At 35.8% G+C, this 26440-nt stretch overlaps 2 long non-coding RNA genes across 2 annotated transcripts in view; one reads left to right on the plus strand and one right to left on the minus strand.

Annotated features, from left to right (window-relative positions):
* The window catches only part of LOC110742904, a 191931-nt gene that overhangs the window by 54474 nt on the left and 111017 nt on the right, over positions 1-26440 (minus strand). The gene's annotated exons all lie outside the window — the stretch shown is intronic.
* Positions 14629-23866, plus strand: LOC116274475. The gene is made up of 3 exons (XR_004183146.1): positions 14629-14715; positions 22492-22601; positions 23798-23866. It is a non-coding gene; the product is annotated as an uncharacterized LOC116274475 (long non-coding RNA).

Below are 26440 nucleotides of genomic sequence, written 5' to 3' on the forward strand. Positions count from 1 at the left end.
CAATACATAGTTATAATTATTACTTTACCATCTGTAGGCATTTTCTTAACTGATTACAATTTTGTTCCTACCCACCTTTTTTGTCCTATTATTATACAGATTACATTTCTGTGTGTTATAAGCCCAGCGATATTTATATACACAATTGCTTTCTCCACCATTAAAGAGAAGAAAGAAGAAAAATACACATTCATACTATTTTTATAATTACATAATTATCTTTATTGGTGCTCTTCTTTTTTTGTGTTGAGTTAATTTATCATCTGGGGTTACTTGCTTTTAGCCTAAAGAACTTCCTTTGGTATTTCTTATAAGGGATGTTTGCTAGCAACAAATTCTCTCCAGTTTGCTTGCTTGGTAATGTCTTTACCTTGTTAAGATAGTCTTTTTGGATATAGAATTCGTGGTTAACAATTTTGGTGTTTTTTTTGTTTGTTTGTTTTTAATACACATTGAATATGTTATCCCACTGTCTTCAGACCTTCATTGTTTCTTCTGGGAAGTCATCTGTTTATCTTATTAGGGCTCCCCATAAGAAGAGTTGTTTATCTTTTGCTACTTTCAAGAAAAATTTTTTTGTCTTTTTTTACTTTTAGTATTTTTACTGTGATGTGCCTGTTTCTGGAATGAAGTTTTTGTAGGATTTTTAAAAATCTTACTTGGATTTTCTTGAGCTTCCTAGAGGTGTAGACTAGTGTTTTTCAATAAATTTGGGGAGTTTTCAGTGATTTTTCTTAGAATATTTTGTCTACCTTTTCTTTCTGACACCCCTGCTTTAAGAACTAGGCATTTGGTGGCGGGGTGGACCTTAGCCTGAAGTCTTCTAAGTTTACATTTCCTAGGATGGAACCACTATTTCATGAGCCAGAGTGATAATGACCCAGTAGCATTAACAGTACTGTGTCCACAGTCATCTTTCTATGTGTGGTAGTTGCAAAGAAGAGGGGATCCCCTACCTCATGACCATACTTGCCTGAAATAACCTCAATAATAGGTATCAGGGGGCAGGATGAGAAATGCTTACATCCTGTTTCTATAAGAAAGAGAGACCTTTGAGTGAGGGCTTGGGATGAGAGAGTCCTTTGTTCTTGGCTGCACAAGTCTTCCCCACGTGTGCCTTACTGAGCTTGCAGCAGGGAATAAGGAAGCAGTTATGGTTCAAATGCATAGACTCATGCCTTTCTTTCTGACTTTTATGAATAAATAAAATTTATTTGTTTGCAGTTTGCTTTTATGACTATTTTCAGAGGCCATTAGATGTTTGTTGTTGTTGTTTTTAGTAATTTCACTGGGGAGTGGGTCTTTGGAGCTTCTCTACTATCATTCTAGAACAGCATAGCACATTTGCCCTGCTAGGTAATCTGTGAGCTGGAGCATTCAGGGCTTGTGAGTTATTGTGGTAGAAGAGTCCAGAAACATAAGAAGAAGACATATAATTTACCCTTTTAGAAATAAATAGCAATTGAGGCATTGTAAGGAGAAGAAAAAAAGGAATATATTTGCATCATAATTTAAAAAAATAAGCTGATGTGAATTTTCAGTATACTTTAACATCTTTTTGTGTCTCTCTACCTCTGCACTGAGCTCCACTGATAAACTAGTTCTTGATTTAATATACAGGAATGAAAAAGAATAGAAAGAGATAAAATATATTTTTGCTGCATTATATGTTAATATTCTTACCTATATATTATACAATTTGAAATAGACAATACATGATTTTATAGAAAGGAGAAAACCCTGTTAGCCAACCAGATTTGGGAAATGCTGTGTAGTGTATTTCTGTCTTGGATATTCACAGTGCACATTAACACAGAAAACTCTCAAAATTATTGAATTAAAGAAACGTGTTTAACTATGGTTATCCATAGTTCTCAAACTTATTTAGCAATGGGACCCTTTTTTGTGTATCATCTATAAGCTACCTTCAGTGGAGCCCTATGATGAAACACAGTTTGGAAAATCAAGAAGATTAAAAGATTTTTAAAAGGTGATTGCCAAGTTTCTAATTCATAAAATATTCATACTTCACTAAAAATGAAGTGGGTAATTTTGCTTATTGTTAATTTGTGAGGGAAATAATTCTATCTTTGGAAAAAATTAAAAGACAATATACCTTTTGAACTGCCTAAGAGAAAGGCAAAGAACAAACCTGTTTGGGACATTTATTTGAAATTCTCTAGTAATGTTAAATTTTCAGTGTCTGTTGATTAATTTAATTATGAAATATGGGACAGAATTATTCAGTAACTGAAAAGTGAGGTGGGCATTTAAGTAAAATCATTTCATGTAAAAAAGGCAATGTGACTATTAAGCAATTAGTTAGATTTTATATGGCACAAAAGACAATCCTGAGCTTGTTTCCAAAAGAGAAATTTTTAAAGCCTTTGCAAAATATCATTGTTTCATGTGTCCGTGTGAAGAGACCACCAAATAGGCTTTGTATGAGCAACAAGACTGTTTATTTCACCTGGGTGCAGGTGGGCTGAGTCCAAAAAAGGAGTCAGCAAAGGGTGGTGGGATTATCATTAGTTCTTATAAGTTTTGTGATAGGCGGTGGAGGTAAAAGCAATGTTTTGGGGGCAGGGGGTGGATCTCACAAAGTACATTCTCAAGGGTGGGGAGAATTACAAAGAAACTTCTTAAGGGTGGGGGAGATTATAAAGAACATTGATCAGTTAGGGTGGGGTAGAAACAAATCACAATGGTGGAATGTCATCAGTTAAGCTATTTTCACTTCTGTGGATCGCCAGTTGCTTCAGGCCATCTGGATGTATATGTGCAGGTCACAGGGGATATGATGGCTTAGCTTGGGCTCAGAGGCCTAACATTCATTCCCATTAGTGTCAGCATATTCTTTCTTCAGATTGTGAGACTGACCACTCTCTACTGTACTAAGGAGGCAGGTAACATAAAGCAACTATTTTGAAGGGCCACACGTAAATTTTGCTCATTTCAAAATTATTCCAGATGATTCCTGAATCAAAGAGTGTAAATATAGACAAACTCTACTCTTCTTAAAATTAAAAAAGACTATGAATTTTTACAAAATAAGAGCCCCTAGCTACCCACTGAAGAGAATGCTGAGATGTAGGGTCATGAACTGCCATAAGTGTGGCAGGAAATGTCACTGAAGATTCCAGTGTGATAGCACAGAGCAGCAGGGAAGCTGAGATGGAAGCAAAACCCATGACCTCTTGTATATAACCTCTTGTATATACCCCAGTCTCTTGATGAGGGGAGACTTTTGAATAAAAAGCTCAGTGAAGAAAAGGTGAAGGGAGGTTTTGTGACCTAAAGAACTTTGGATGAGATACAACAACTTATGAAAGCCAAAACCTGAAGAAATAGATATATAACAACCAAATAAAATGACAAGAGTTCACATGTGTGTGTTCTGATAAAACGCTGTGCAATGACCCAAATTACCCTTCTCTCTCCCGCCCCAAAACCAGGCACTTCAGCAGCCAGCAGACACTAGAATGAGAAAAATTTTATTATGATAAAAATAAGTCTACCGTTTCTTCAAAGCTGCTATCATGCTAAATGATCAAACACTTGAAACATACCTATTAAAAACAGAAAAAAGAACCCATCGCCATTATCTCCACTATTACTTAACATTTTTCTTGGTAATTATAGCACAATTAGAAAAGATAAAGTATTAAGAGATACAGAAATTGAAAAGAATAAAAATTATATATCTGGAAAACTTAAAAGAATAAGCTGAAACAATTAGAAATGGTAAGAAAGTTCAATGGGGTGAATACATGAAAAATTAACATGCAGAAATCAATATTTGTCAGATGTGCAAGCAAGAAATTTAAAAATATACTGGAAAAAGATGCCATCACAGTACCATCAAGAAAAGATAAATCTAGGAATAAACATAATAATAAGATCAATATGAATAAAACTTTAAAATGCTACACAAGAATACGAACAGAAGACTTGAACAAATGAGAAACATATCATGATATTGAAAAAGAACACTCAAGATCACAAAGATACCAGTTTCCCCAAAGTAAATAGAAACTGTAGTTTAATCCTACTAAAAAATATCAGTAAGAATTTTAAACTATATTAGTTCATTGTAATGTTAACAAAAAAAATAAAAATGTAAATACTACTCAGAAAACTCAAACTACATATTGGGGGGTTGGGCAGCCTCACCAGATATTAAAACACGGTAAAGCTAATCAAAACAGTGTGGTATTGGCACGTAAATAGACAGACAGAAGAATGAAGCAGAAGAGATAGCGATGAGAATGAACAGGAGATCTATAGATCAGGAGAAAGTATTTGCAAAGCACTTACCAGACAAAAGACCTGTATACAGTATATATAAGGAAGTCTCAAAACTCAACAAGAGACAAACAACCAAATTTCAAAATGAGCAAAAGATTTGTACATACACTACAACTGAAAAGATAAATGGATGGCAAAAAGCACACTAAAAATGCACATTATTATTAGTCCTTAAGGAAATGCAAATTAATATGACAAGGGGATACTGCTGCATCCATACAGGAACGGCCATAATTAAAGCCCGATACCAAGTGTTAGCAAAGATGTAAAAAAAACGAGAGGTCCATACTCTGCTGGTAGAAATGTTAAATGATACAGCCACTTTCAAAAACAATTTAGCAATTTTTAAAAAAGTTAAATGCATGCCCCATATATGATTTATCCATTCAACTCCTAGGTTTTTATCCAAGAGAAATGAAAGCTTATGTCCATACAAGAACTTGTGTATGACTGCTCATCACAGCTTTATTTGTAATAGCCCAAAACTGGAAACACCACAAAATCCCATTGACAGGTGAATGGATAGGCAAAGTGTAATGTGTCCCTACATTGGAACATAAGTCAGAAATAAAAAGAAATCAACTTTCTACAAAAAACCTGACCCATGTTCTTCAAAACTATAAAGGTAAAAAAAAAAAAAAATCGAGAAAAAACTGAGAATCATCAGAGATGAGAAACAGCTAACAAAACATGAAGACTACATGAAAGGAGGTTACCTAGATTGGATTCCGGCACATTAAAACAAAATGAGTTGAAAAATAACGAATTTCATATAAAGTCTATAATTTAGCCATTAGTGTTGTAAGAAGGTTAATTTCTTAGTTTTGACTAATGTGCCATAGTTATGTATAATGCTAACATTCAGGGAAGCAAAGTATTACAGGAGTCTAATTTACTATATTTGCAACTTCACTATAAATCTAAAATTATTCTAAAACAAAAACGTTTTTCTGAAGGAATTAACTACTGATACATGGTTACATTATGGATGAATCTCAAAATTATTATGCAGAGTGAAAGAAACCAAACAGATACCAGCACATGTTGTATTATTACATTTACATAAAACTCAAGGAAATGCAAACTAGTGTGTAACGATAGACAGAAGATCGTGGTTTCCTGGGAAAGGGGCCAAGGGAACAGGAAAGTATAGAAGTGGGGAATGGACAGGAATGAAAAAATTGGGGGAAATAATAGATATTTTCATTATCTTGATTGTAATGGTGGTTTCCTGAGTATGTATATATGTCAAACCTTACCAAATTTTACTTTTAAAATATGCATGTTTTATTATGTCAGTTATACTGTAATGAAGTTGTTTTAAAGGTAATTCATTTAAATATTTATTTGTAGACTATGGAAATTATTGACAACTCAATGTGAATTAATTAAGCAGGCAGAGCTAAGGAAACAAATTTAAAATAATGATATAATCATTATAGAACAGAATCTCAGAAACTACAAAAGTAAATTCACAGGACAAAAAAATTGCTGGGCTGGAGATGAAAGCCTTCTTAATTCACTAAATGGAACATTTAGATGGAAAAAAATAAAAACATCCATATGAGGGTTCTTACCTAGTTTACTGGGTCTTACAAACTCCAATTAAATTCCAATATTTATTTATTGACAAAGCTTGCCCTAAGAGATTAACATGAGATATACAAACCATTTTAAAGAACTTTAACACAAGATATTTTTCCCAACTAAGAAAAGAAAACAAACAAAGAAAAACAGGGACAAGAATATTTGTGAAAGAATGCTCATCAGAAGAATAAGTTCAGGGATAATTTAAGATGATACCATAACCAAATATTTTATAGGAGATGCGAATACGTTATTGAATATCCAATACCAAGGTGTGCTTTTTGACCATTGTGGATTTAGAAAACTAATTATGATTATAAAAGCTTGTTTCATCACCACATTATTTTGAAATTTTTTTCAAGATTCTTACTCAGTCTTCAAATCTTAATAGTTCACGATATCCCAGGAAACAGTTGCATGGAACATCAAAAGCCCATGGTTTAGCCTGTGGTTCCAATCTTTCTAAGATAGTCCTCTCTGACAACAGAAAATATACTGAAGAGGTGACAATGCAATAAACACTAACATACCAACACTAACACACTAACATACTCCAGAAAAGTGGAAAAAAAAAAAAATAGGTCAGTAGAACCTCAACCAGAGAAATGGTAAAATACTTTCAAAGAAGTCGCACTGTTTCAGCCATCTTGCTGAGGTGATATGTACTCTCCATCTAAAATTTGTTTTGAGTGTCAAGACTGATGATACCACATGTGCACCATGAGGGTGGGAATAAGGCTTTCTTTAGTCAGAAGAGCAGATCGAAATTCCAAACATATCCCCAAATATCTTGAGAGACAGCAGGGATGGGAAACTATCTGGCTTGGGTTTTTATCACAGTTGGAAGGGTGACTGGGATGATGGTTCCCTTGCATGAGTTAGGGTGTTTACTAGATATAGAGGAAGAAAGGGAGTAGGGTTATTGGGTCTTGAAAGCAGTCAGCAGTCACACATCAATAATAGAGTCAGATTCTTAGACATACAAACAAAAGAGGCAAAAACAGCAGCATGATAATGATTTTTAGAAAGATAATACAGAATATGAAGAACACGTGCATACATTAAGCAAAATTTTAATGTGAACATTGAAATAATTTGAAGCTTATATCCAGGAAAGGTGATAGAGCTTAACCCATGCCTAGTTATATTCTGATAAAGTTACTACATTTCAAGGATAAGGAAAGAAGCACCCAGGAAGAAAAAGCATAGTACATTCAACAGGGGGGAAATTGAAGTTGACCTCATACTTCTCTGTAACAAATATAATGCCAGAAGATAGGGAACAACAGCTAGTGAGTTATAAGACAAAATAATATGCCAAAGGAATTTATGTCCAGCCAAGTTGCCATTCATATATAAAGGCAAAAGTGAATTTTTTCAAGCATAAGAAAATTAGGAACTATGTATGCTTTAGCCTTTCTTTAAAAGACTACTGAACTATAAAATTTAGCCAATGGAGTGAAAAAATAAGGAATTTAAGGATGAAGAAGCTACAGAACAAGGTGAGGAGAACTGACACAGTTTAAGCATAGAATAAAATTTTCAGATTTTTATTCTACAGTTACACAAGATAATATACACATTATAAACCTTGAGAAGATAAAAGTTATAATTGAAGGACCAAGAGAAGAGAGGGAAATAGGAATATGAGGGTGCCATTTTCATTACCTTTCATAGTAAATAATCAATATATGCAGTCTAAAGTTACATCGCATAGTTAATTAACGTAGGCTCTTTCTCAAAATCATTTTTTCTGGCTTTAGAAGACTCTTTTAGGAGATAAAAGATGGTAAAATATGTTTGTTTGATGGTAAAATATGTTTATTTGCAATTCACCTTTTACTTCAAGTTTCACTTTGCAGTTTTCCTTTTTGGTTAAATTCAGGCAAAAATTAATATTAGAGTTTTAATATAACAGGGTATATCAAGTATAATAATTTTCTAAAATCCTTATTCTATAGCTATTTATCCATCCATCCACTTGGTTTTGTAACTAAATATTTAGAGAGATATCCATAAAAATGTCCACCAAATATTTAATGAAAAGTATTCCTGAGTAGCAAGATTAGGGATATTTTAAATAACTGTTTTATTTTAGAATAGCTAAACATTCACAGAGAAATTGTGAAGATGTTACAGAGAGTTCTAACATACCTCACAACCAATTTCCCCACTACAAACATCTTATATTAGTACAGGAAATATATATTAGTATATGTGATTATAATAATTTGTCACAAATAATAAATCAATATCAATACACTATTATTAACTAAAATCATGTTCTATTCATATTTTCTTAGTATTGATATAATATCTTTTTTCAAAGATCCAATTCAGGATGCTACGTTACATTTAGTCATCATGTCTCTGGGCTCCTCTTGTCTATGACAGCCTGTATTTTGTAGAAAGTTTTCAGTTAAGATTTGTATGGTGTTTTTCTAATGATTAAACTGGGATTTTTGGTTTTCAGAAGGCCAGAGTGGTAAAATGTCATTCTCATCACATCATATCAAGAGTACATACTGTTAACAGGACATCACTGTTAATGTGAATCTTGGTCACTCCACTGAGATAATGTTTGTCAGTTTTCTTCACTGTAAGGGTTACTCTTTTTCCCTCCTTTCCAAATTGTCCTCTCTGAAAGAAAAACACCATGCACAGACTGAGGAGTAAAGAGTCAGGCTCCACTTCCTTGAGAGCAGAATATCTACATAAATTATTAGGTTGATGAAAACAAAATTGCAGTGTTTGTCATTAAAGGAATAGTAAAAACTTCAATTACTTTTGCACCAACCCAATATTTCTAATTTTTCTGCATGAAGGATTTCTCCATTTCCCTCCCCCAACATAATTATCATTTATTTACATTTAATTCTAACAGTATGGACTGACTTTATTTTATGTTTTGTATTATAACTGAATACTACTTTATTTTATTGCTCAAATTGTTCCAGCTTTGGTTTTTAGGAGCTCTTTCACTGGGCTCCTGAGTCCCTTTGACCTACTCCTATCATGGTTGGTTTGAGGGTGTTTTGTCTGGAGGGGCGCTGCATTACATTCTGGCACTGCAAGATGCTCTAGGCTCATCTTGTATAATTCCTGCCCCAGTCCTAGAATCATACAGTTCTCCAAGGAGTCTTGGTTCCTTTTATTGGAGAACCGCATTAGAAACCAGTATCTGGATACAAGGTATGTTTACTGTTATTGGTATGGCAGTGATTCTAGTTCCTCTCAGCTGAGAGAGCAAGAAAATAAATGTATATACTAACCACGTATCTACTCATCTCTATAAATATTTCTGTATGTAACCATCTGTATCTACATTAAAACAAACATGAGTTCATAATGATGTCTCCAACTCTAGATTATTCTAGCCTTCTACTTTTATTTATGTATAACTTCCCATTCCAATAGTAAAAAACTTAGCTTCCATCATTTGACATCCATTTGCCTAACTGCTTAGTTCCAATATACAACATACACAGTGGTTTCATACTTGTTAACTCATACCCCCTCCCCACAAGGAAAACACATTTATCAACTATAGTAAAGTTCTTATCCACATTTCTTTTTGCCATTAGTTTTTCAGATGCTATTCATTTAGAAAGTTACTTAGGTGAGGCTCTTTTCCCCTATTCTCTTTAGTGACAATTTGGTATATTTGTAATGCAGTTAGGTTATTTTGTCACAGTTGGCATTCCATCCTGTGATCTCTTAGCTTCCTACGTGACTTTTTATTTGCGTCCATTAAGGCTCACTCTTTGTGCTACAAAATTCAATGGGTTTTGACAAATGCAGTGTCATGTATCATCTGTGCTACCTGTACCATCATTAAATTATCAGGCAGAATGGCTTTACTACCCTAAAAAAATCCCTGTGCTTCACCTATTCAACCTCCCCATTAGGTATCTTTTCTACGCTTGCTTCCTTTTAGTTTTCTCTGTTTCTTGATTTCAAAAATTAGCATGTATCATTTGCTGACAAATTAAAGTCATTAAACTTGTTAAATAAGACCTGTTTCTTTAAATTTACTTCATTAGGGAAGTTGCCAGAGAGAAACAGCATACTTAGAGAGTATACACTCTCTTTAAAACAAAAGGAATATGGTAGTACCTCAACATTAAAAGTTCTAAATTTAAAACATTGCCTCTGGGTAACCAAAACATCATTCTTTAAACACTGAAAATTTTAGGGAAACAAATAGATGACATTTAAACATTGTGGTGTAACTATAGAAGACATATCTCTACGTCTCTATGTAAGATTAAGACTGGCTCAAGTGGCTAAGTGGCTAGAAGGTTAAGAATAGCCACAGGCTCACTCAAACATCTTGCAAGTCCTACACTATGTGTTGCCTAGCAAGATGATGCAACCTGGCCTGGGGATTTCCAACCCTGGCCAGGAGATTACCAGGTCTCTATGACAATGGGACCTAAAAACCCTGGCTGCTGTAGACACAAGGCCACCTTAGCACAGATGCAACTTCATGAACCTTAAAACAAAGCTTTCCCTTACAAGATGACTTAAACTTTCTTTATGAAAAAAATAAAAACAAACGAAACAAAAACACCTGGCAACTAACCCAGACTGAATAGAAGTACACAAAAGAGGAAGAATCCCCTAAACTCTGAAAATGAATCTTGTGATGAAAGCCGTGTCACTGAGGTGGTCATCCTTCCCCTGATTACATCTGGCCAGGGGCGCCAGCCTCCTCCTGCTGTTCATCCTGTACAAGTGCTGCCAGAATAAGCTTCTTGAACATCACACAATGCCCAAGACGTATTTTTGACATGAATCTAACCGGTAGGGAGGACGTGGGTCAACCAGGACCACCTGAGAGCCCGCAACTTGACGACCATCTGAGAGCTGTGAACATGATATAGGTTTACGGCAGATTAGTTGCCTGTATATGGTCCACAAAATTTACATACAGGTGGTCATTACTGTCTGCCAAATATCTAAGGTAGATTGCAATATCACCGATATTGCCTTTTGTTTCCAAATGCCATGCTGCTTTTGTTTTTGAAATAATTTAAAAAGAACATTACTATCATTTCTAAATGAAACTTTTTGAAACATCTTTTTTTCCCTTCCTCTGTGTCAAAAGTTTAGCTTTTCTTTTATTCTAACTTTAGCAGCAATAATAATAATAATAATAATTAATAAACCATCATAATTGAGGTTAGTACATTAACTGAAAAACTCATAGCATCTGAAAACCCATTGTGTGGACATTTAACTTTCAGATTCCTTGTTTTTTTTCCAAGTAAAAATTTGAGTAATGTTGTATTATAGAGGATTAATGAAATAAAAGAACAAAAACTTTAACATTTCAATACTATCCTTCTTATTGCAAGGTTTATGATGTCATAGCACCTTTTGACTCTTATAAGACAATGACTATTCTATCTTGTATTATAATTACTTTTACAAAAGCATTTAATTACACAAATATTACTAAGAACTTGATGCGTGCAGCATATTTCATTTGGGAGCTGGAGACATGCAAAGGTCCTAAGAAATGGTCTCTACAACGAAGGAACTTTTATTTAGTTGGACAAATCCATATATGATTTTTTAAAGTTCTAGGATTTAAAATTTTTAGAAAGGGTTAAGAGAGGAAGGGCTAAAGAGGAAGTACTGATAGCTTATCTTACTCTCCTAAGTTTCTTACTTCATAATTACTATTCAATCCAATATATTTATCGGCATCCATTCTGTTCCACTGAAAGTGCTCTCTCACTAAGGTTGCCAGTATTCTCACATGCACTATTAAAGAAAAATCACACCTAAGCAAACAGATATTGATTTTATTCTAATACTGTTGCCAGCCACAGGGGAGGGAGCACAAACCACATCTGGATGCTCAGCTCAGCTAAAGTAAAGGGCAGAGAGTTTTGCTTTGCTTTGACAGGCTGCTGTTGAGAGACTGCATGGCATCTGTCTTTGGGTAATTGGCTTTATCTAAATGAACACTTTCTAAAGGACTAGAAGGTAGGAGCTTTCTCTTTCTAGAAAATTACATTTCAATTGGAACAACCCTAGGTCCTTGGGTTGTAAAGCTGGCAAGAAGATTTTTACAAGATTTACATCTCAAGGAGGCAGACAAATGCTTTAAAAATTATACCTTTTTTTTTTTTAAGGAAATTCTTTAAGAGAGGTCAGTGCCTAGAAGCCTGTCTAAAGTTAATTCAAGCTGTGGAAATCATCTAGTTTCCCTTGGTGGGTGCTAAAGCAAATAATGATTTTTAGATCCCATCTTAATCTGAAATTTTCATTTTTTCTTTTTCATGAGCAACTCTTTTATGTGTCAACCATATGTTAGGCACTAATAATTCAAAAAGAACAGAATCTTATTGGGATCTACTTCAAGGAACATTTTGGCCAAAATTCAGTAGATATTTCATTCTTCTTAGTAAGTCCTAAGTTAATTAGTAGGCTATGTTTATAAAGCAATTCAGAACTCTTAGAGAAAACCATCACTCAAATAGTTTGTGATGTTATTAATTGCTCTAAACAAACAGCCTGTTTATTTTCTACTGAAAGTGACAATAAATAATGATCGGCTATTACCATAATGGGTTCTCACCATTTAGCTATTGAAGTTTCTCAACGTCAAATGTTCAAACAGAATCAGACTCCCAACTACCTGTGCTGTTTTGTAAAGAAGTTGGTATAATGAAATTAATTTTCTGTCACTCTCCATCAACAAAATCTTTGTCATTCTCACTCTTTCAGGAATACCATTTATCTCTTTTATATTTGGGATAACCAAATAATTACAACTTTTTCTTTTTGCCTTTTATGAATACCATAGTTTGAGCTTCCTCTACTTTCTAGCAGATATATGTAAAATAATTTTTACAAGTAAAAATTCTGTTTACATATTTCAGAATTCAAAAAATATGTGACGAATACTTTTCCCTTTTTTGTTAGAATGTATACAAACTTTCTCATGGACTTGCTCAGAATTTGCTATTCCATGCTCTTAAGAAGGAAGCAATGCTATGGCAGGGTTATCCAGGGATCCCTTATTCCAATTTTTTACACTTCCCTGATTTTCCTCATCTTTTGATCACCCATAAAATACAGCTGCTTTCCAAGATTCTATTTCATCACTGACAATCTTCTCTCCTGGAGAGATAAGCTGGGCAATCTACATTACTTATCCATTCACACCTTTGACTTCCCACTGTGTGCTGATGATTTCTTGTTCTATGTCTGTATTAGTCCATTCTCATTCTGACTGAGTAATTTATAAAGACTGGGTAATTTATAAAGAAAAGAGGTTTAATTGACTCACAGTTTTGCACGGCTGGGGAGGCCTCAGGAAACTCACAGTCATGATGGAAGGCAACTCTTCACAGGGCAACAAGAGAGAGAATGAGTGCCAGCAGGGGAAATGCCAGACACTTAACAAAACATCATATCTCATTAGAATTCACTCACTTTTATAAGAAGAGCATGGGGAAAATGGCCCCCATGATTCAATTACTTCCCACAACACGTGGGGATTATGGAAACTACAATTTAAGGTGAGATATGGGTGGGGACACATCCAAACCATATCAATGTCTTACCCACATCTCTCACCTGAAGTTTATATCCTGTTTCCAACTGTCTAGAGGGCATCATTAGATGTCTCACGAACATCTCAAGCCAAGTTATTTGCTTTTCCCTCAAACCCGCTTCTCCTCTATTCACAATGTTGCTTGTTTATTGTCCCCTACAATCACCTGAACAAGTAACCTGAGGGAAAGCATATCCCTAATAGTTTTGGGGCCCTATCCCTCATGTTTGGTTTCTGCTCACCTATTCCCAAACATCTGGTCTTTGTCTATCTCTCAGACCAAAGAATATATATGTAGTGGTCTGATTTATCCTAATGAGAAAGAGGCTGGCAAGAGGCCCACTTAGGCCCTAGCAGTAGTGTGAGAGTAGTTTGGATAGGGGATTCTCTGTCCCAGGTACTCAGAGCATAATTTGGAAGGGGAAGTGTAACCTCAGCTTGGATATATCTTTTGTTCTGCAAATTTCACACCCTGCGGAAAGAGACCAGAGCAAGACTTCCTAAAGCTTGAGGTTAGGGCAAGGAACACTCTTGCCTGGATCTAAGGATGGTACCACGTTAGGCCATCTTCATCCCTACCTTTTCTATCTCTCACCATAGCAAATTGATTACTAAGCCCTATTAATCCACCTCTAAAAATACTTCTCAGGTCTGTTGACTCTTCTTCATATGCCCTTATACAACTTTCGTTCAGTATCCCACCATCTCTTATTCTAATTATTTCCATATCCTTATTATTGATCTCCTCCTATCCATCTTCCATACTGCAAATGCAACGGCCTTCCTAACATGGCCATCTGATTATGTTTTCCTGCTTAGCACCCTCAGTGGGTCACCATTCTCTATAGGACAAAGTATAAACTCTGAACAGTGTTGTTTTGCGGTGTGGCTTCTAGCAACTTAAGTTTTGTTTCTTCTGTTATCTACCCCCTAACCTGAACAATACTGAGCAATTTACAGTTGTTACATTGATATACTCTATTAATTTCTATTTTTGTGCTTTATCCCCCAAGCTGATGCCCCAGCCTAGAACTGGTCAGCACTTCCTCTCTTCCTGCCTCCATCTACCAACATACAACTCGCCCCTCTAAACACATGCCACGGGCTTCCTTCCCCAAGAAACCTTTATTTTCAGAAAGAATTAGAAACTTCTTCAGAGCTATGTCAGAAGGCAGAGTGTGATGGGGTTTGAAGTCAGCCACAAGTGGACCTGAATCAGATTTCCACCAGTTATTGTATAACTTTGGGTAAGATAATTAAATTTAAGTTTCTTAAATAGGAGAAAAACATCTATGTTTTAGGATGACTGTCACTATTAAATGAGATTATATTCATACATGTGAAGCACTTACCACAGTGCATGCCAAATTGTGGGTTCCTAAGAAATAGTAATTATATTAATAGATTTATTACATATAGATATGACTCTATTATTGTATTTTATCTTGTTTTATTTTCTGTACCCCATAGTTTCTAGATAGCAAATTCCCTTCATAGAAGTGTTCAATAAGTATTTGTGACATGAATTATTCTACTGTAACTAAAAATATTCTTCAAATAATAGCATATGGTCCCACAGTCTCTTTCTTGCTGTTTTTCATTGTTCATTCGTTGTTCAGCATCTGCAGCTGCTTCCTTGAGGGCCTTTTTCTATTTCTGGTATTGTCTCTTCAGCACTGATATATGTGGATAAGAGTGGTAGCATAAATGTAGATTTTTATTATATAGTCTTTAAGGTATTTGCTTCAGAATTTCTTAGGTATAACTTTCTGAAGAAAGTGATGATTTTTAGACCCAACCCAAAAGCCACTTCTGTTTCTCAAATGATTGATTTAGGCTTATAGTTTTTTTAAAAAAAGAAAAAAAACCTGCTTTGTATACAAATTATTTTAGAGTGGGGTTTTGGTTACTAAGAATCTAAATGTGATATTTAACCCTAAATCAGAGACATAATCAATACTCAAAAAAAATAAGTACTTATTATGTGCACAGCGTCATGTTAGACAACAGGCTCCAGAATTCTATCAGGCACATGAAGCCATCAGTAATAATAACAGTTTAAGTAATACACCTAAGTAATAGTTTGTGAGACTCTGTCTCCTTGCAAAACAATTTCAAAGAGGAAGACAAAAGATGAACTTGAATAGTTGAGGACGCTGCATCAAAGAAGACAAACTGGCTCAAAATCTGAACAGGCCCCAAACTGAGTCATGATGTTTATGCAGAAAAAAGTAGAAGGAGGATATTTTCAGACTGTCAAGAGTGTAAATCAGTGAAGGGAAAGGAAGCTGAGTGTGGCATGCACAGAAACATGGTTTGACTTGGATAGGTGGGCATTCATGTGTGTGAGCATGCTATCTTGGGGCTGGGAGTAAGTTGAGTTGATATGTAGGTGAGAACAAGGAACAGATGACCTTGAAAAGTGGGATGTGTTCTGTGGATTAAGTAACAGGGCCAATAATGCTTTAGCAAAGCAGGCTAAACAGTGTGTTTTATTATGAAAGAGATAGATCCTCACAATCCACTGAAATATAACTGTTAAGAAAACACTCAAGAAGATTCTCACCACATTACGAGGTCAAAATCAAGTTTAATAATATGTCTCTCTAGAAAGGGACTTGAATTAACATCATCCAAGCAAGAGTCCAATAATTCTCTGAAGAAATACCTTTAATATATCCTGCCACTTTAGCCAAAAACATTCTAAAACTAAAGGCTCATTTCAAAATCCCTTTTAATATTTCAAAGGCTAAAAGTAAGAATCAGAAAACCTTACAAAAGGACCTTTGATATCATCAATCAAATGCAAAACAGATGCATTTTTATATTACTAACTTCCACAAATCTTCAATGATTATGGCATTTATTCTTTAAAAAACAAACTTGAGGCCGGGCGCGGTGGCTCAAGCCTGTAATCCCAGCACTTTGGGGGGCCGAGACGGGCGGATCACGAGGTCACGAGATCGAGACCATCCTGGCTAACACTGTGAAACCCCGTCTCTACTAAAAAATACAAAAAACTAGCCAGGCGAGGTGGCGGGAGCCTGTAGTCCCAGCTACTCGGGAGACTGAGGCAGGAGAATGGCGTGAACCCGGGAGGCGGAGCTTGCAGTGAGCCGAGATCCGGCCACTGCACTCCAGCCTGGGCGACTGAGCAAGACTCCGTCTCAAAAAAACAAAACAAAACAAAACAAAAACAAACTTGAAGCATAGCTTTTGGATTCATTCTAATATCTATGGACTTCAATGTTTACAGTGGAAAAAAATTTCCATGGCATAAAACTCTTTTTTTTTTTTTTTTTTGAGACAGAGTCTCGCTCTGTCGTCCAGGCTGGAGCACAGTGGCGCGATCCCGGCTCACTGCAAGCCCCATCTCCTGGGTTCATACCATTCTCCTGCCTCAGCCTCCCGAGCCTGGCTAATTTTTTTTGTATTTTTAGTAGAGGTGGGGTTTCACCATGTTAGCCAGGATGGTCTTGTTCTCCTGACCTCGTGATCCGCCCACCTCAGCCTCCCAAAGTGCTGGGATTACAGGCGTGAGCCACTGTCCCTGGCCTCCTCAACTCTTAACTAATATAACTGAGAAAGCTTTAGTTTTGAAAAGGTGGTTAGCAAACATGTTGTACCAACTTTTAAAATAAGAATAATGCCAACTGTTGTTGACATTTTACATAGCATTCAATTTCAATTCCCAGGGTTATTCTATAATTCCCCATCTGCCTCTGAAGAGTGGCTTCATTTTTTTTCCCTGATTACCATCCTCCAAGCCTTAGTTAGAACCCCAACTAGTCCACGAAGTTTTATCTAAATATTGATATGCTTGCACCCCATTATCTTACACATTTTGAATCTGTAAACCATTCTTACCATTTAATTGTATTGTATTATCATTTAATATATCATATTGTATTTATACATTACACATATATACATGTATATGTTTGCATATACATGTACATACACATTACATAGTGTATATATAGATTATATACATATCTATCAATGTGTATGTTATGTATAATATTCTCATATAGACACACATATAGAGAGAGTTACCACTTATTGAGGGGTTACTATGTGCAAGCACTAACAAATACGTAGTTTTTCAGTCTTTTAAATAACCCTGTAAGTTGATCATTAATATTATTTCCATTTACATTAGAGACAACTGAAATTTAAAGAAGCTAAGCAAGTTTCATGTAATTTCACAACTAGTACTGAGTAGTGAAGTTGGAATTAGAAATTCAGACTATCTGAATCTAAAGCCTGAACTTGTAGTCACTATAGAGTCATTGAGGACACTAACCCTTACATATTTATAAAACAAGCAGTTATATCACTAGCCAATAAGTATAATTTGAAAAAAAAATGAATGAATAATTTTGTGCAACAGACTTATTGAACTTTTAGTTTACGGATGTTCATAAAAGCATAAAATCTCTGAAGATATCCTTGTGTTTGCTTAGATACAAGCAAATTAAATTTCCTAGGTGACAGCATGTTAATTTTAATATAGCCTTTTGCTTTCCAGCTTGTCAGCCTCTATGTCAAACTGGGCCTCAAAATAGTATTTGCAAAGATTATCACTGCAACAGGCAGCTGGAGTCTGTCACTTGAATGCATGTAATCAAATTATCAATTGGTTGGCAAGGTGACTAGAATTGCTCTATATTCTATTTAAATTTTTTGATATGTAGAAAATAATTTTTGCAAGTATAAATCAGAGTATCCTGCAGGGTGGAACAAGTGGGTATTAGAAAGAGCCTAAATAGACAGCATTTTTACAAAGGATGAAAGACTTATGCTTAGTTTAGTACAGGGAATGCTGGGCCATTTACCAGGCCCTGGGGAGACAAATCATAATAGCAGGAGAAAAAAAAGTGACCGCTCAGCTTCATCTAAACCCAGAAAGAAACCATTAACATCATTTTAAATTCTTAAATACAAATACAGTGATAATAGGACTTATAGAGGAGCAGTGTTTTCCATTCAAAATAGCACAAAGTTTAACTTTTCCTCAAGCTTATCTCACATCTTTTTTTTCTCTTCCCCTGACACCTTTGTTTCTAGACCAGCTTCTTCCTATACCTACTGGCCTTGGTTCCTATGCTCTGTGCACCCTAATTCTCTTCATTCTTGTGCCATTTACAAAAATTTTTATATATGTTTTCTCACTTCATCCTCACAGCCTCTCAGGTAAAATTTATTATGGGTCCAACAGGCACCATTTTCAATCCAAGAAGACACAAATATTCTCGAATAATATATATATGGCAAAAACCTATTCATTTAATTAAACTTTTATGACCTCTTTTTAACAGCAGAGTCAGAGCATTTACACACTTCCTGGTTTCCTTTAGTTTACACTCAGGGCTTCCTGAGTGCTGTGGATCCTGTATTCACTGCCCAGATCCCCCGTCAAAATGGAGTCACCTATTTCCTTAGAAGCAGAGAGTGTTTGCTGATGGCTGACAGCTGAATCCCTTCTCAGGCATTGCTCTTGGCCAAAGGGAATTTTTTTGTCCAAGTTATGCTTCCTTGCGGCAGTTCCCATGCAATGACTAGTTGAGATGGGATATAAAAGCCTGCACTTCTTGTAGTCAGGTCACCTTTCAAGAGTCGTCTAGGTTTCAGCACTCTCATCAGAATGGCCAATGATTATTTTAACTGTATCACTGTCTTCTGCCCAGTTACAGATGCTGTTCCCACAAAGTCATTCACCAATGAACATCCTACATACAAATCTTCATCTCAGAGCCTATTTCCCAGAAAACCTAAAACACTGAACATTTGCTACCATGAAAAAATCCATTTCTTTGAAACAATCCTTCCTTTTTTAGTGCTTCTCATTCTCTTTCTGAGGGCTTTTTCCAAAAGTCTTATTTTGGGTATATTCAATGAGCATCACGTACTGTGGAACAAACAGTGACCATCACTTCTATTCTCCTTAAATCCCACTATCAAAGTGAAGTAATTCACAAACTTCTTCCTCTTAACCTGTTTCCAAACCAGCATACATCCTCTTCCATAACCTTGCCACCAAATCGCAAACTCATTCTAGATATCCAGGTAAATTTAGAACTTCACAAGCTTCCTGAGAAATTTGAAATTTGGAAGCACCTAAAATATCTAATTTAAGCCACTCTCAGGAAGTCAGGCTCTAACTAGACCATATTCTTTATGCCATGCATATGGTGTCACAGAGTAACGCAGAATGCTCTTCTGTGAGACTATTGTATGCTCATGTGATAGCTTTGGTTTGGCTGGTAAGCAAAGCTACACCCACCTATATTAAAGTAGAACTTCCCTTGAAAGACTTGGACATTCAAATTCTCAGCCATCCTAAAACGATAGAGGTCTTACGATTTCAAATTAGGAATTTGGGGAGGGTGGGGTGGGTCTTAAAGATGAAAAAGGGTCCCAAGTATTTAGCCTAAATTTCAAAGTGTCTATGTGTTTAAGCATGTTCCTAAGGATTGAGGTGTACAGGCCTCTGTCACAAGAAAACAGCCCAGTAAATATATATAGAGAGACATTCCATGTAGGAGGCAGACATGGGGCTGAGATGAGAGGTTTAGTCTCAGCTGTAATGCAGGAAATGCAGGAAACAATCTGTATCCATGCTTAAGCCAAGATGATATACGGAAGAGCAGTAACCCTGAGGTCAGTTTGGAAGAGCAGCAGTCTCAGGGAGGTCCAGAGTCCCAGAACTACAAGATGGGATGTGGCAGTGTTTTAGTGAGGGATTGGGATGTGACAATTTGGAAATGTGAAGCAACAGGACAGAAGGATGTGGTGGAGCTGAGGTCAGCAACATGGAGCCAGGCAATGCACAATCTGCAGCTCGGACTGATTTGGATTCCATCTGGTAGTCTCCTCTAAAGTGTGCAAGCACAGGGGAGAAGGACCTTGGAGAAGATGCCAAATGTCTCCCATCAGGCACATAAGAGCCACACAATCAGTGGACTGGAAGTTCAACTGCTAAGGCAACCTTACATGTACTCCCAGACTGGTAGAGTTTGGGGCATTCATAGTGCTCACCTGTCTTTCAAAACCAATGCAATTTTCATTATTCCTTCCACCACTGACAAACATTTCTATTCATTTTTATTATTTTTGTTATTTGACATTGGAGGCCTTGGTGAAGCAGGCAGCTTAAAGTCATCCATTGATCAGCCTCTGGGACATTTACCTACACTACCCAGAAAAGAAGAAAAGGTATGGAAGATAAAGGATACAGCGGAACATATGGCAAAAAAAAAACCAGTCTGGGCTTTGTGTCTTCTATGGACAGTCAAGGGTCACTGTTTTGTGGCTAGGGTGGCAGCTTATAATGGTTCACTACTTTTCTCTACACAAATGCCTCATTATTATTAACCCAGCAGCCAGGCTACAAGGCCTCCTACCCATCCCCAACAACCCCTATCCTTGACATGGTAAAAGCCACCCAAGGTGTGGAAGTCAAGAAGTATCAAACATTTCACTTCATGGACCAATGAAATACAGTGTTGGCAATATTTTTCAAGATGACAGAAGAAAAAAATCTTATCATGTGGCAGCACAATTATTTCATAAGATAATAGACATTTAAATATCAGAAAAATTGAAAGGAATTCATATCATACAAAAGGGCCATCTTTTAAACTGAGAGAAGTTAAAATACTTCTAAATTATTTTATTTTTTTCTATTTAAATTTTCATTTAGCCTTGAACTGATTAAAAACAAAACTCTCTTGTGAAATAATACCACTTTTTAGACAGTTTTAGGGAAGCATCACCCTAAACTACATGAATTCAGACAGCAGCAGGTCCAGAACAATAATCCCCAACATTATCTGTTAATTTTATGTTTTACTTCTTTCAGAGGAGTGCTTGGAAGTATAATGTCTTAACTCATAAGAAAATCCCTGCAAGGGTAGCCATTTCAGACAATCCGTCAGAGGATTACATTTTGTTTATTAAGTCAATCAACAAATGTATATTCCAGTCATTATGCTTTAAACCATGGACCTTTTAGTGCACATGTAAATTTCTGCCTATAAAGAAGGTAAGTCCTGCCAAAATTGCCCCTGGGAGCCACTTCAGGCCAGCAACTACTTTAGTTTATGTTTTCACTCAGAAGTCACAAGCATGACTAAAACATTCTCACTAGAGGGCCTCAATCTTTTTATTTCTCAGGAGGAAAATGATGTACTATAACTGGATGATCTCCAAGGCCTGGTGCAATTCAAAAATATTATGGTTCTGCAAACACACAAGCACCAGAACTTGACGATGTTTATGATCACTGTTGGATTTGTCTCAGTATGCACAGCAGTAATGCAGCCAAGTTTAAGAATACCTTCATTCATTAATTTTTCCAATACCAGAATATGTGACTACCATCCCAGTGAAAACAAATTGAGGCAGAAAATTTTAAGCCATAAGAAATTTTGGAGATTGAAGACCACGTAGATCCTACTATGGTGTTGTGGGTAGAGAGTTACAGAAATTTCTCCCCTCCCATTTTATTTTCCCTTCATCCTGGGAAAGTCCCATTTTCCTGTTGTGCCTGACTTTGTTAAAAGGGATAGTCTCTTACCTTTAGTTTGGCTTGCTATTTGTGGAAAAGCTTTAAACCTGTACACTGAAAAGGCACACATAACAAACACGATGTATTCATAAAGAAGCATACATACCCTTCAAAAACAGAAAGAAAAAAAAAAGACACATTTTGTATTTGGAACACAGGGCATTGTCTTTTTTTCCAGCTTTACTCTCAAGCCCAGCAGACACCATTAGAGCATTTTTTCTTTCTTCTCGATAAAGCCATTGACACCACAGTGGCAAACATTAGTGTCTCTCAATTGTGAGGCATTAGAGAAATGGAAGGTGTCCCTTGCCCCGATGTGTGCTATCAACTTTGCTACAGCTTACAATTAAGCACAAGGATAAAAACAGCTTCAAGATGAATTCATTTTCCTCTTTACCCCTTTATTAACTCTGTATTGTGGAAAAATAATATTTCTTCCACTTTAATATAGGCTGAAGTTGGTGAACTGGAAATATAAAGAGAACATACATAGAAGATCTTATCTGCTGGGTGGACCATTCATGTCTGACACTTTCTATTTTCCGTATAACTACATATAAGGTAATACTTCTGCAGTAAGTGTGGGGAACAATAGGAGAAAAAATACCTCAGCAATGTTTTTCGATAGAGAGGAAGTGAAAGGCAACTTTTTAAATATATGAGATTCTTAAGAGTAAAAAAAAAAAAAAAAAAAAAAAATCTTAAAGGTCAATGCAGAGCTAAATACAGAGAATAGGACGTCTGCTATCTGTTTATTTGTTTATGGGAAAACATACAGTAGTACTATTGATGTTAAACGTCAAAATTTATTAGCAAAGATGCTTTGTATAGTCCTTAAACTAAATGACTTATCCAAATAGACAAGGGCATAATAAATGTTTAAACAAAGTTTCTAAATTTTGAAAAGATGGATCCCCTAGCACACAGAACACATTCCATTCCTAGTGAATCAAGGATGTTATATTTGTAAGGTTCAAATTACTGCCATGACTTTTCTTCTGTTGTGGAGCAATGAGCAGTACAGCAGGCACTTAAACAAAGAGTTCAGGGGGATATATTGAGTGTATTCAAAACTTATGACCTGCAAAAACTGACAATGTCACAGTACTAGAGTTTCTGGGGAGCTCTCCACTGTTTTTTTAAAGTATGCCAAGAGTTACTCCTTGAACGGACAATACTTTGACAAAAAAGAAATCCAAGCTCATAAAGCAGTCACATTCAGCAGAAATGTCAGTACAAAGAGCTAGAACATTTCTTGAATTTCCTCTATTATCTTCAACCAGGGATTAATATTTAGAACATCATCACCAAAATAAAAAAAGTCATTTTGATACATAATGAAAACTGTAGGCATTATATTTATAATAGAGTGATTTGGATGAGTAAGGTGCAGATAAAGTGCATCTTATAACTTACTACTCAGGAGACAGTATTTTCCTGCATAATACAATCGCTGGCCATTGTGATTTAAGAAGTATAAAGTAGCTGCCATTCTGACAGGTAATGTATCTTGCAGTGCAATTTTACAGAACAATATAATTGTGTCCACATTACCAAAGCAGTAGTGCACTGGGAAGCCTTGTCATTTCCTCTATGGGGAAATAGTCTGAGCCCTTTTCCTTATTTATAATCACCTTGGTTTGCTCAGATGTATTCCCAAATCCACCAGTCCTTGTGGATTGCATTACATTGCTTTTTGAATCGAACTATTATGAAACAATTAATGAAGTTTTTTTTTTCTTTTTGTGTACTTACAGAGAAAACTAAGATCGGTTTCTTAGTGCTCAATTTCTTCTTGCTTTATATGCTCTCAAGCTCCATCACACCTTGAAAACATTAAATCATTTATCCTGAAATACATCTCTGGTGTCTATATCAAAAGTAAAGTGAGAGTCATGAAGTTAACTTGCAGGTAAACGCATATCATCTCAAATTTCTAACTACAGTTTCTTTTTGAAATATGAGAACATTTTCTAGAAGAATTTAATATGGTTTTATCATGCTGAACTTGCACAGTTTACACCGCTCTTAGTCTTTTCAACTTGACACCAGAGCAACTACTAGCTTAAAAACTTATAATGAGTCATTTCTGATAATATTTCAGAGGTTTCCTTTGGTGCATATATATATATGTGTGTGTGTATATATGGCATATATATGTGTGTGTATATATATGGCATATATACGTATATACATATATACGTATATATGCCATATATACATATATACATGCATACATATATATATGCCATATGTGTATATATATTTGTATATATATGCCAAAGGAAACCTCTGAAATATTAAAACCACCTGGGTAGCTTTTAAAATAGTAATATTGGGAACCCACCCCAGACCAATTAAATAAGAATCTTTGATGGGAAAGAGTCCCAGGTATTAATACCTTTAGAAAGCTTCCCTGGTGATATAAATGTGCAACTGTTGTTATTTGATGTAACAACGATTCCTACTTTCAAGGAAGGAAATAAAACATATTGATGTTGTTACTGTTATTGTTATTGTCATTTGTCTAGAGAGTCATATTTAGTTATTGGAAGAAAGCGTCTTCAATATGAGAACAGAGGACACTATATCATGAAATTTTCCATTATTATCTATGAAGCACTGTGTTTATTTCCTAGTTAAATCCAAGAAGACAAACTTTTAAAGATAAATGTGTAAGATACAGCTTTATCTTGTCAGATTGTGAGTTTCCTCCTTCCAGTCTTAGCCAGAATACCATTCACTTAACCACATTTGCTAATAGGCATCCTAAAAAGATACTGTAGTAGACAGAATAATGGCCCCACAAAGATGTCCAGGTACAATTACCCAAGACTTGTGGATATGTTTTCTACATAGCAAAAGGGAGTTTGCTGATATTATCAAGGATCTCAAGAGGGGAAATTTACTTTGGTTTATCCAGGTCGCCTCAATGTAATCACAAGGGTTCTTATCAATGGAAGAAGAAAGTTATAAAGTTATAATCAGAGAGATTTGAAGATGCTACACTGCTGGCGTTGAGGATGGAGGAAGGTCCATGAGCCAAAGAATGCAGGAAGCCTTTGGAAGCTAGAAATGGCAAGAAAATGGATTGTTTCCTTGAGATTCTATTTTTAAAAATGCAGCCTTACGGACACTTGCTCTTAAAATTTCTAATCTCCAAAACTGAATAGTAACATATTGTGTTGATTTAAGCCACTAAGTTTGTGGTAATTTGTTATAGTAGCAATAGAAAACTAACACAGACACTCTGAATTACCTCAAACATTGCCCAACTTGAAAATACCCTCCACTTTTCTCTTGTTCTAGCACTCATTTATTAATTGATTCAAAAAACTGAACTAGACATTGAGAACACAGATATAAAAACAGGGGCCTTTAAAGGTCTAATACCCAGAATCTATAAGTAGCTTAAATAAATCAACAAGCTGAAAACAATCTCATTTAAAATGGGTAAAGGACATGAACAGACACTTTTCAAAAGAAGACATACACACAGCCAAAAAGCATATGAAAAAATACTCGGCATCACTAATCATTAGAGAAATGCAAATCAAAACCACAGTGAGATACCATCTCACACCAGTCAGAATGCCTATTACTCAAAGACCAAAAAATAACATGCTGGCAAGGTTTTGGAGAAAGGAAAATGCTTACACACTGCTGGTGGCAATGTACATTAGTTCAGTTGTTGTGAAAAGCAGTTGGGCGATTTCACAAAGAACTCAAAGCAGAATTGCCATTTGACCTAGTGATCCCATTATTGGGTATCTGCCCAAAGGACTATAAATTGTTCTGCCATAAAGACATATGCCTGCATGTGTTCATGGCAACACTCCTCACAATAGCAAAGACATGGAATCAACCTAAATGTCCATTGACGGTAGACTGGATAAAGAAAATGGGGCACATATACACTGTGGAATACTACACAGCCATAAAAAGAACAAGATCATGTCCTTTGCAGCAACATGAATAGAGCTAGAGGCCATTATCCCAAGTGAACACAGGAACAGAAAACCAAATATTGCATGTTCTCACGTATTTGTGGGAGCTAAATATTGAGTACATACGGACACAAAGATGGGAACCACAGACACTGGGGCCTACCTGAGCGTAGAGGGAAGGAGGAGGGTGAGAATCAAAATCTACCCATCACATACTATGCTTATTATCTGGGTTGTAAAATAATCTGTACAGCAAACTCCTGTGACAAACTCCTGTGACAAACCCATATAACAAACCTACCTACAAATTAAGAAACAAAACATGGTCCTTGCCCTCAAGGAGTTTATAGTTAAGTAGGGGTATAAAAACTAGTGTAAAACAGCATAGCAAAGGACGTGAAAGGTTTGCACTGTGCTATGAAGTACCTTGTCAAGGCTATTGCCATTTGCTTA

This window comes from Papio anubis, chromosome 4 (genome assembly GCF_008728515.1).
Source record: "Papio anubis isolate 15944 chromosome 4, Panubis1.0, whole genome shotgun sequence".
Classification (NCBI taxonomy): Eukaryota; Metazoa; Chordata; class Mammalia; order Primates; family Cercopithecidae; genus Papio; species Papio anubis.